Source organism: Panthera uncia (assembly GCF_023721935.1).
Source record: "Panthera uncia isolate 11264 chromosome E2 unlocalized genomic scaffold, Puncia_PCG_1.0 HiC_scaffold_19, whole genome shotgun sequence".
Taxonomy (NCBI): domain Eukaryota; kingdom Metazoa; phylum Chordata; class Mammalia; order Carnivora; family Felidae; genus Panthera; species Panthera uncia.
Window position 1 is genome coordinate 3,203,620 of NW_026057588.1, and position 11,466 is coordinate 3,215,085.

Here is an 11,466-nt window from a genome sequence, read left to right on the forward strand (position 1 = left end):
ACGGGGTGGCCGCGGGGATCTGTGCGGGTACTGACGGGGTGGCTGTGGGATCTGTGTGGGATGCTGCGGGGATGCGTGCGGGCCGCGGCGGGGTCTGTGTGGGGATCCGTGTCGGGGTTTGTGCGGGCTGCGGCGGGGTCCGCCTGGCCCGGCGTGCAGTCCGCGCGTGACTCTCCACAGCGGGTCCGCCAGCGCCCAGTGCGCTCCCGTGAGGTGCCAGCCTCCTCCCTCGCTGCCCGGGTTTCTGGCGCGGTTCGGCCTGTACCGCCCGGCGCCCGAGAGAGCCTGGCTTACGGAGGGACTAGCCCCGCGTCTCTCGCGTGTCCTGGACGCAAAAGTGTCGTCTCCCACTTTCTCGTTCTTCACACTTCAACGTACATGGTTTTGCCCGCAGGATTTCCACTTTTTGGACAAATGTATTTTTTTTTCTTCACTGGTTTTGTGTTTGGGAGTTGTCGGTCAGCCCTTCTGCGTGTCACCCCCGTTTCTTTGTGTGGGGGTCTCACACACCCCCACACCCCCTTATCGAGACCCCTGTCAGGGGCCCCTGGTGTCGGCTGGGTTGACGTCAACCTCCTGCCTTCGCGCCAAGCCATCGCCACGGCAACCGCAGCCTGATTGGCAGCGCCCAGAGGCGTGGCGAGGGGGGCCCGGGGTGGGCAGCTCGGCCTCTCATTGGCCTGCGCTGCAGCCCCGCCTCTGCGGAGAGCCTGACAAGGAGTCGCGCGCAGAGGCTCGGTGCAGACGCTGGGAGCCGCGGGGAGGACGAGGTCGGAGCCGAGGAGCGGACATGTCCACCCTGGGCTGGTGGCGCCGCCGGGCGCCAGGGGCCCTGTGGGCGTGCTAGACTGTGCACACGGGCTGCTCCTGGGCCGAGCCGTGGGGCCCGAGGCAGTGTGGTGAGGGGAGGTGAGTCCGGCCGGACCCCCGCGCTACACGTCTGTGTCAGGACGGTGTCCGGATGCCGCGTGAGGCAGCACGGCCGTCACACGCTGCACTCTGGGACCCTGGTCAGATGGGGAAGGGGGAAGGCAGCCGGCGGACACCGCCTGGTGGGGTTCTCAACGGGTCCGGTGCTCGGGTTGCCGCGCTTGCCGCGGACGCCATCTTGCGTGTCTGGCCGGGGTTTCAGGGACCGGCTGTCCCTTTCAGGTGGCCGCGGAGCCGGGGGGCTGCCGCGCCATCTTGCCTAGTGGAGGTGGGGGACGGGGACGGGATGACCGCGGACTTCTGTCAGGCGAGCCCGCCAGGGTGGGTGCTGGGGAAGTGGTGGGCCGGCCGGGTCTGGGGGCTACAGATCACTACGTCTGTCCCACGGCGTCCCTGACAGCCAGGTCCCTCAGGCTGTCTCAGCATCCTTGCCAGACTTTGGGGGCGGGGCTTGTTTTGCCGCAGTGGCGGCGGGAGGAGCTACAAGTCGTGAGGGGCGGGGCCGAGGGCTTCACGCCTGTGGGTATTTTCTCAGGGCTGTGAGTGATTGGGGAGCCCCGCCCACCTGGCGCCATATTTGGCGTGGGCGGTGAAGTTTGCTGCAAAGGCGCTATCCTGATTGGTTGGCCGCGGATTGGGGCGGGGCCAAGGGCGGTTGAGACTGCGGCTAGCCCGGGCTGTGACGGTATCATTGAATCCCGCCTACCTTGGCGCCATCTTTGATGGGGGTGGCTAAGGTCTGCCGCGCAGGCTGGTGCGATGGTGGCTGGCTGGCCGCAGCGGGGCGGGGCCAAGGGCTGGGGGGGGGGGGGGGGGGAACCGTGGTGACCCCGTGTTCTATGCTCTGAAGGCTTCAGGGTCCTGACTACCTCTCACTTTCTTTGCCAGTCGAAGGTCTGGCTGCAGAGGTTTGCCGTGACGGTGCCACCTCAACTGGCTTGAGGGCTAAGCTCTGACTTCTGAGAATGGGCCATGGCTAGTGACCCGGAGACCGTTTTGTTGGCTGGGTCCGTGTGGTTTGGAGCAGCCAAGCGTTGTGCTAAGTTTGCCGCGGCTGCCGCGGTCGCGGCCGCCATGAAACTGTTAGTACTGAGGTACAGAGCTACAGGCTGTGGACGCACCGGCTGTTACTCCTTGGTGATATCTGGGCGCGGCAGAGGCCTTCCCTTGTGGTTGTCACCCTGCGGTGTGTCTGGCCCCATCTTTTGGCTAGGGGAAATGCTGGGGACGGGAGCAGCCTAGCTGTGTTGCGCAGACCCCGTCAGCGGGGCTGGGGGTGGGACCACGGGCAGTTTGGGGGACTGACCCTGCTGCGGGCCCCGCCCACACTGGCACTATTCATGTCGGCCGACAGGTGGCTGCCGAGACTTATGCACAGGCACCATCTTGAAGGACAGCAGGGAGAGGGAGGAGCTGCAGTGCTCGGCCCACTCTAGCGCTATTAGCCGATAGGTGGCAGCCGAGACTCTCTGCGCAGGCGCCATCTTGAAGGACAGCGGAGCTGCAGGGGCGGGTCCAAGGGGAGAGGAGGCGCTGCAGAGCTCGGCCCCCTGTAGTACTGTTTGTTGGCCGACAGGTGGCAGCCGAGACTTATGCGCAGGCACCATGTTGAAGGACAGCCCAGCTGCAGGGGGCGGATCCAAGGGGGGGGGAGGAGCTGCAGAGCTCCCCGTGACTTACTGCGCAGGCGCTATCTTGAGTGACAGAGTGGGGCTGGCTGTAGGGGGTGGGACCAAGGGGCGGGGCTGCAGAGTTGGGCCCACTCTGGCGCTGTTGGCCGACAGGTGGCAGCTGAGGCTTACTGCGCAGGCGCCATCTTGAGTGCACATGGGTTTGGCTGCAGGGGCTGAGCCCAAGGGGAGGGGCTGCGGAGTTCCGCCTACTGTGTCGACAGGTGGCAGCCGAGACTTACTGCGCAGCCACCGTTTGAGTGACAGAGGTCCTGCAGGGGGCGGGGTGAGGGAGGAGCTGCAGAGCCCCACCCACTCGAGTGATATTAAGACCTGTAGGTGACAGCTAAAGCTTATTGTGCAAGTGTCACTATCAGTGATGGTCGTATTGCTGGGAGCAGGCTTGAGAGAGGCTTTCATGTTTTGAATAACAGGAGACTGCAGACCCCTACCCATTGGGTGGGTAGGCCTGGGTTGTGTTGGCGTGGGATGGCCCCTCGAGGCTTATTGCACAGGCGCCATCTTGAATGATGGCAGAGCTGCAGGCGGTGGGCCTGAGGGAGGGGCTGTCTTGTCCTGAACGATAAATAGACCCTGCAGACCCCTGCCCATCCCAGCAGTATGTTTGTTGTCCAGTAGGTGGCTGCCGAGGCTTACTGCACAGGCGCCATCTTGAATGACAGCGGAGCAGCCGGGGGCGGGCCCAGAGGTGGCTGCCGAAGCTTACTGCGCAGGCGCCATCTTGAATGACGGCTTGGCTGCAGGGGGCGGGCCCAGAGTGGGCAGCTGGGGTTTGCTGCGCAGGCGCAATCTGAGTGATGGCCGAGCTGCAGGGGACGGTTGTAAGGAGGGGCTGTCGGGTCCAGATTCACCGGGCTGCAAACACCTGCCCACCTTTGTGCCATGTTGGCCAGTAGGCGGTTGCTAAAGCGCCATCAAGAAGGACCGTGGAGTTGTAGGCGGTGGTTTGAGGGTGGGACTGCCATGTCCTAAGTGACTGAGGGGTCCTGGGGAGCCCCATCCACCTTCGCATGGCTGAGAACAGGAGTCAGGTTTGCTGTGTAGGCTCCAGTTTGGCCAGCCCAGAGCGTTTGCCGCAGTGGCCACTCATCAGGGTGGCAGGCGAGATATTTCCTCGAAGGACACCAAAGCCAAGTCTCAGGAATGTGGGGACAGGGTTCATCTGTGCAGCCCTGAGGGTCCGTTTGAATGACTGGGGTTCAGATGTCGGCATTTTAATAGATTTGGGGAAGGTGAGGTCTCCAGAAGACAGACCCGTGCTGTGGGAAGAGGACGCGTGCTGTGGACATAAGTTTTGGGGTGTGGAGGCTCTGAGGTCAGTATGGAGTTTACGCAAAGAAAAACGTCTAAGAGCCTGGAACTGGACAATTCAGGGCTGCAGACAGGAGAGGGGCGTGGCACGGGAGACAATCCAGGGGAGGTACTCTAGGCATGTCAGGGCGTGGTTTGGGAGAGCGCGGGGGGGGGGGGGGGGGGGCGGGGGGGCTGCCCTGGTTCTTGGGTGGGGCTACCTGCTGGTGGCGGGGTTGGGGGTTGCACATGCGCAGAGTCACTTGTGGCACTGCTGCTGCGTCCTCTGGAGGACTACCGCGATTCCAGCACTAAAGTAGCTCTCACCATGTTTGCCTACGTGTACCCCAGACTCCAGCTGGGGCACTTCTAGTCCTAGCTCCACCAAAGCATCTCGTAAGCCCCCCATTTGGGAGCATGTTGAAAACCTCTACAATGGTGTGTAAGGTTAAGGAATGAAGTAACTACCTAATGGCAATAATACTAAGGTCCTAATAGAAGATAATCTTTTCATAGTACTTAAATTTACAGTGCAGTTAAACTTCTTTCCCTGCATCACTAGCTATTAGATGGCAAAACTGGAGTTTTAATTCACTTTTCTAAGGAGTACCTGTATCTCTAGTCCATGTGGTCTCCACGGAAAATGTCAGTAGATGTTCTGTTTTTCAGAGTGACATTAGGTTGATCTGTACTGGTCTGCCATGGGCTCTGAGATTGAGTTCTCTGAGCATCTGCTTTTCTATAAAGTGATACTTAGAAGATTACAGTGTTGTGGCGAGGAGTAACAGAGACAAGAAAAGCAGTTGTTAAGTATTGTATGGGGTGTGTAAAATACATAAATATGTAAATAAATAATAGTGCCACTTCAGCTATTGTTTTCCTGAGTTTTGCCTACACGTGTCCTTTGCTTTTAGAGGAACTGGCAGCATCACATAGTTAATAAGTGGGAAGTTGGGTTCTTGAATTGATTTCTAAATCCAAAGCCCTGTGTCTTTACTGTTTTGCTTTGCTTGTTAGAAGACATTCTAAGAAGTTCAGAGAATGACTTGCACAGCCATTGGCGTAACCCCACAGGGAAGAGACTGTGATTACAGTCCACAGTACAACTCTTGCCTCAGGGAGCAATGCCCAGGGCCCTTCCGTCCTGGGAGGGAAGACTCTTTCTCCTGGTCTCACTTGACCTCTGCCACTGGAGGAGATAAAGGTGCACCTGTTGTACAGTCCTTTCCAGTCTGAGGAATCTGGTATTTGCAAAGTAAATTTGGTATCTCATGTTTTCTTTTCCTTCCCCAGCTTTGCCTTCTTGAGCTCCTATCCTTCTCAGAGACACCTGGCCAGAGGAAGAGGAACTAGGTCCAAACACTAGGTGGTCGGGTCCAGGTCCAGGTGAGTTGAATTCCCTTCTCACACTGCCACACTCATCCTTAGAGTGAACACATTCTTCTTCATCCTGACACTTTTCTACTGCATACGTGTTCCATACAGCCATGCAAGTACCCGTTTGTGCTCTCTGAAAACTCACAGACTCTTCCGGTGAATTGCGTGTTTGCCAGAAATTCTCCTTGGCCTCATGCTATGCTTTTCAGTTTCCTTCATTCCGCCCCCCCCCCCCCCCCCCCCCCCCAACACTCAGTTGTACTTTCAGGCCTACTCTTTCTCTCTTGTTGGGTGATTAGAGAAGCATGAGAGGTCCATCGGTTCTTCTAGCAAACATGGCCTAGAGTGGGAAAAGAAGTGTATTCCTGGAGATCATAGTCTATTGGTTAATGAAAGACGTTGAAAAAATAATTGTACAATTGATGTTTTTGAGAGAGAATATTCACTGTGGACAGTTAACCTGAAACAGGCCACATAGGGCCTTTCTGGAAGGCCAGGGAAGCTCAGGCTGAGCACTGAAGAAGTGAGGATGGTAGTGTGTTGTGGCAAGAGTAGTCTGAAGCAGAGGGCACAGGGGCATTTCTGAGGGCTCCAGAGAGAAGAGCCAAAAGTCTAGGATGCCTGGAGCAAAGGAAAGAATTGAGTGGCGTTTGATCAAGGTGGGGAAGAGGTCAGTTGGTGCTGTGTTGTGAAAGGTCTCCCAGTGAGTGGTAAGTATATGGGCTCAATATGAAACACAGTGGGAAACCATTGAGGTGTTTTAGCCATAAAAGTAACATGAGAATCAGATTTGTGTTTTAAAAACACCGTCTGTTGTAGGGTTCTGAAGAGGAGGGTGGAAACAGTGGCTGCAGCGATAACCATTTCAGGTCTGGGTGAGAGATGATAGCTTGGATTAGGGTCAGAGCAGGGGGAGAAGTGAAGTAGTTGGATATTAGAGAGCTACTAAGAGACTCAGTCGGCCCCGTACTCTTCTTTCACACCTTGCTGACTGCTTCAGGTCAGGTGCAGTGAATCACATCGTGTGGGGAAGTGAGCAAATAGCAAAAGTTGTTCATTCCGTCAGCAAACATGGAAACTGCCCACTCTGGGACAGGACCATGCCAGACTTTGTATCTCTGGAAGTGGGTGACATAATCACTGGCCTCAACGTCTGCTGAATGAGAACTGTAGTTAAATGACGAGTAAGAAAACATGCTTACCAACATAGGTGGCTGTGCTGACGGTGTGTTACCATCTGAAGGAAGGCTCATGTGCCATTCAGGTTGGTCCCTGGGAATCATTGGTTTATGCCTGGCCTCAGTGAGTGCCTCAAGTATCCAGTGTCTGGTCCTAAAGCCTGTGGACACTCAGAAACCTTATTTCACGTAAGGACTCATCCTGTGTTAGTAGATCCACATTAATGAAGCTGGGGAAACCTGTGTAAACCCTACTGACATATTAGTTTATGTTGAAAACCGGTGTGACTAAAGTACAATGTTCCTGTTTTCTCCATTCTGGCTTGTTAGCTTATAGTGGGACATAACTACAGCAGGGACCCAAATACTCAAAAGTGTGTATGATCAACAGATTCTCTCCCTGTAGACAGACCTACATGGGAAATGAAACCATAATGAAAAGATTGCTTGGTGAGTATGGAATCAAAATGAGAGAAGGTGAAGGTTCACTAGCACTGGCCTTTAGGTAGCCTAGCGCCAGCATCTGGTTGCAGTGAAGCTCTTGCTAGGTAACTAGGACACCAGAGGTCTCCTATCTCCAGTCCCCTTTGTTCCCAATTTCCACTCAAATTAGGTCTGACCAGAGTAGCCCTTTCCTGTACATCGTTTGTGGCCTATCTTTTCATGTTTTTTTTCTCATTTGGGAGAAAAAAAAAATGATCAGCTAATAATTGACGTGAAAATATGGCCAGATTACTCATACTGGCTCAGAAGACAGTCTCTTTAAAGTAGCTTTATTCGTCTTGAACTATTTGGGGTCTGATCATTAAACTAAAATTCTTAGATACTATTTCCTCTCTTCTGAAATTTCTGGGGAAAGCCCACAAGAATGGACACCAACAAGGAAATTTTGCTGCAGTGTGGTAAGTGCTAAGCCTTTGTGATAGAGGTAAGCCCAGGGTGATGTGGAGATGATCTGCGAAGAGCCATCTACAAGACCAGAGGGTGGAGGTTGCGGCCAGGATGGTAGGGAGAGTGGTCACTTACTCTTTGCTGACATTGCCATATGAAACTGGCCCCCCAGCAGCCCCTGTTGTCCGTATGCTTCTGTTGGTGATTATTCGAACAAGACCAGACACCTAAGCCTACAGCAGTGGTTCTCAAGGTATAACTACTGGGGTGCTTATTGGAATGCCTCTTTCCTAGAGAACCACAGGCCTCCTAGATCGTCACATCTAGAGAGGCAGGTACATACTTCACGAGTACCTCAGATGGCTTTTGGCACCCCAAGTTTGAGAACCACCACCCTAGAAGGACTTGAGCTGCGGTGTGTACTTGCAGACTCGGAGAACTTGGGTTGCTGAGGCTGTCAGCACTGGGCGTGTCACCGGGAGGTGAGGTAGGACTGGGGCTGGGGCAGCGCTTACCACGTCATGCTGAAGTAGAGAATGTCGGTCTGCAGAGAGAGGCAGGAGAATGGAGCAAACGAGAAGAGAGAGGAGACCGCACACCATGCTGTCCCCAAGAAACGAAGAAAGTAACTTCCTCGCTTCCTGACTTTAAAGTTCTCAATTCCAGCCCCCTCGGATGAGGTAGGTAGAATGAGTGAGGGGGCTGAATCTAGGTGCACCATGATGAGGGGCCAAAGTAAGTAAGTAGAAATGGGGTCGAAGAAGCTCTCATGGAGCTTCTTTCTCAACTGATGGGATGTGGGGAGCCTGAGGTGAAACAGTGGGGTCACAGGATTTCGTTAGCTCTCCTCATGTGTCCCACTCAATCTTTTCAAGCCTCTGATCTGTGTTCTTTAATTGATTTCTTCCCAGTTCATTTGTTTGAGGCCAAAGACCCCCCCCCCCCCCCCGCACCTGGTAGCAGGGGTGCCTGATAAATTCCATCCTTGTTTCAGTTACATTAAATGTGAGGCCCATACTTTTGTTTTCTATTCATTTTTTATGAAATAGAGAAGTAAAGTGCTATAAAACATTCAAAGAATGGCGCAAATACTGTGGTAGAAACCACAGTGGCAACACTGTTGTCCAGGCGGCACCACTGTCCTGTAGTTGTAAGTGGTCAGGCTCACAAGCGAAATTTATTCTGCGTGAAATGTTTATGATGCATATAACATTTCATGGTTAGATGTCTAGTGTATGCAAGAACCGATATTTGGAGGTTAAAGAACGCTAGAAATCCATAAGGCCCTCTGCCCAGGGTAGAGAGAGACTGCTTTCTGTCATTCATCTCCTCTCTTTCCTTCCTCTTGGAATTGGTGGTCTTGGCCCCTAGGACCAGGGCTTGGTCCCTTTGTGTCTCCACCTTTGCCTTTGTCTGCCAAATGTGGTCAGACCTTTTAAGATCCTGCCCTTGGCCGCTACTCAACCCACACAGGGATCTGTACTCCAGAGAGCAGAAGGAAATGCGGAAATTTGAGTAGGGGTATGCGAGGGTCCACCTCCAAGTCAGGAAATGAAGGTGATGGGTTTGCCATGTGGCCAGAATTCAGTTTGAACTATGAGGCCAGAGGGGAGGGCCTGGATGTGGAGCACCATCAAGTGATACAGGCAGCGAGTGGAGGGTGCCATGGGAGCAGTGGGAGGCGGCCAGAGGGGAAGATGAAGTGTCCTCGTAAGCAGGGGCCACATCCCGGGACCACCACAGCAGAGGGCATGCTGCTTAGCAGTAGTAGGCAGAAAGGGAACGGGAAGACCAACAGAAATTGAATTTATTTTGAATTTTATATTCAAAAATTTGTTTCTAATTATAAACTTAGAATAACATTTGAAATTAAAATGCAAAAAGAAGTAGTATCTTTTATTGTTTATTTTTTTATTTTCCCCCTTTTATGAATAATCTATACAAGTTTATATGGAAATTTTCTTCTGGCTTAATTTATATATATTTCCGTATGTTTAAATATCCTTGTAGTTGTTTGCTCTTGTGTGTTTGTTTTTTTAGCACAATGAGATCATACCCAGTTCATTAACATTTCAAACTCAAGCTATAAGAGTGAAGTTCCTGGGATGTGAGACAGTAGTTGGTGGGCGGGGAGAAGGTGTCATATGTATGCACACATACTACTTAGTAGCTATTTAGCACTATCTACAAGAATTTCCATATAAATACACTTCCATCTATAGGTTTGCTTTCTAAAAACTGCCTTATTCCATTGTGTGGATATTTCCATCATTTTCTATGTGCATATAAATAGGTATACATGTAAATGCCACGTATGCTGTACAATTTTATGCCCCATTATTTTCATTTAATGCTTTAAAGGTTTTTTCACGTTAGTGGTTTCACCGAGTTTAAATAAACCAGTGTACCTGTAGAATGGAATATTATGTGGCCTTCAGAATGATGTAGATCTATATGTACTAATATAGAAAGGTAACCATCATAAATTACTAGGTTTTAAAACACATACACAAGGGACGCCTGGCTGGCAGGGTCGGCAGAGCACACGAGTCTTGATTTTGGGGTTGTGAGTTCCAGCCCCACATTGGGCATAAAGTTTACTGAAAAAAATAAAAGTTAAAAGCACACACATGCAGAACACCTAATGTGATCTCATTTGGGTAAAAATTTGATGCTACTCTACATATGGATGTCAAAAGGTTTAGTATAGCAACAGATTTGATCAGTGGATGTGGCTTGTGGTTTTTACATTAAATATTTTGTAATGTTTGAATGTTGTATTATCTTTTATGTTTGCAATCAGAAAATAATGTTAAAAAACTTCTTGAAAGCATGACTTAATGGCTACATAGCATTCTATTAAAGATTTTTATGTTTTCATTCCTTCCTGTTTGATGAAAATTTTGGAGGAATGCTGTTTTTTGAGGGCACTGATTTATTTTAATGAGAGCAAAGTAGATTATTGGCCTTTGTGGCCTTAGGCTTCCAGTGATGCGTTGTTGAAATACAGAATTGCTTGGCAGGAGGCCAGACCCCAGCACTGGTTTGTGGTGCTTTCCTAATGCCAGAGGCTGTCCCAACCTTCTTGGAAATGCATGCTTGAATAACTGGTCAGAAATTAAAGTATTGGCCATCCCCTCTCGTCACTTTTGTTAAAATTATTCTTTACCACTTAGTCCTCAGAGAGTTCATAGTTTGTATTTAAACAGTTAATGCTCTTTTTGATTTAAAGACCTTTCTTTATTGTAAACTAAATCCCATGTGTGTGTACACTTTCACGCAAGTCAGGTTTTGGACTGTGTTAGCTCGGTTAAGTGTATTTGTCTTGACACTTGAGTCATTGTGTTGGAAAGAATACTGTACGTTTCCATATGTTTGGGTCATTTTACAGACAACACATTGCCCCCACCACATACATACCTTATTCAGGATTGTCCTGATAGTTTTGTACCTTTATTCTTTAGAGGAACTGGATTCTCAGTTTATCAAAGCTTCCCATCCTTTCATTGGATTTTAATGTATGTTCAAGGAAGGATTGACAACAATTTCCACATTCCCATCCAAAAACATATGTCTTCACATATTCAGGATTTGTGTTATGTCCTAGACATTTAAAAAAATTTTGTTTGGAGTTGCAGATAGTTTGAATTTATTAATGAGAATTTATTTATTTTGCTATTAATGGGATTCTTTTCTTGTATTTAGTGACAAGGTTTTTTAGCTCAAAATAATGCTTTTTCCACATTATGCTTTTCGTTTCTTCTTCAGTTGTGTTAGCCAGGTTTTTCCAGAATAGTGTTGCATGGTGGTTGTGGTGGAGGTCCTCCCTTTCTGGCCCCCACTTTTAGTTGGAATACCTTTAGCGTTTAATATGCTTGCTTGCTTTTATTTGAGATAAATCTCTGTTGTTCTTAGGTGGCCTCCTAGTTGTACTCTTTGCTAAAAACACTATAAGGAGAGGCTGTTGAAGTTTGCAAATGCTTTTTAACACGAAACAGTGCTCACAGGATCCCTTTCCCCTTATAATCCATCGTATAGAACAGTCCCCTGGAATTGGGATATCTTCCTTTGTATTACTGGAATGGGCTAGACTTTTCTAGATTGGATTT

The 11,466-nt window shown here is 50.6% G+C and overlaps 1 long non-coding RNA gene across 1 annotated transcript in view; it reads left to right on the top strand.

Annotated features, from left to right (window-relative positions):
- The first annotated feature begins 732 nt into the window (after window positions 1-732).
- The window catches only part of LOC125915883 (uncharacterized), a 10,747-nt gene continuing 13 nt past the window's right edge, over window positions 733-11,466 (top strand). The window contains exons 1-3 of the long non-coding RNA XR_007455776.1: window positions 733-909; window positions 5,205-7,368; window positions 7,908-11,466. The exon at window positions 7,908-11,466 is cut by the window's right edge and continues 13 nt beyond it. This is a non-coding gene — a long non-coding RNA (uncharacterized LOC125915883). The remainder of the gene's footprint in view (window positions 910-5,204; window positions 7,369-7,907) is intronic.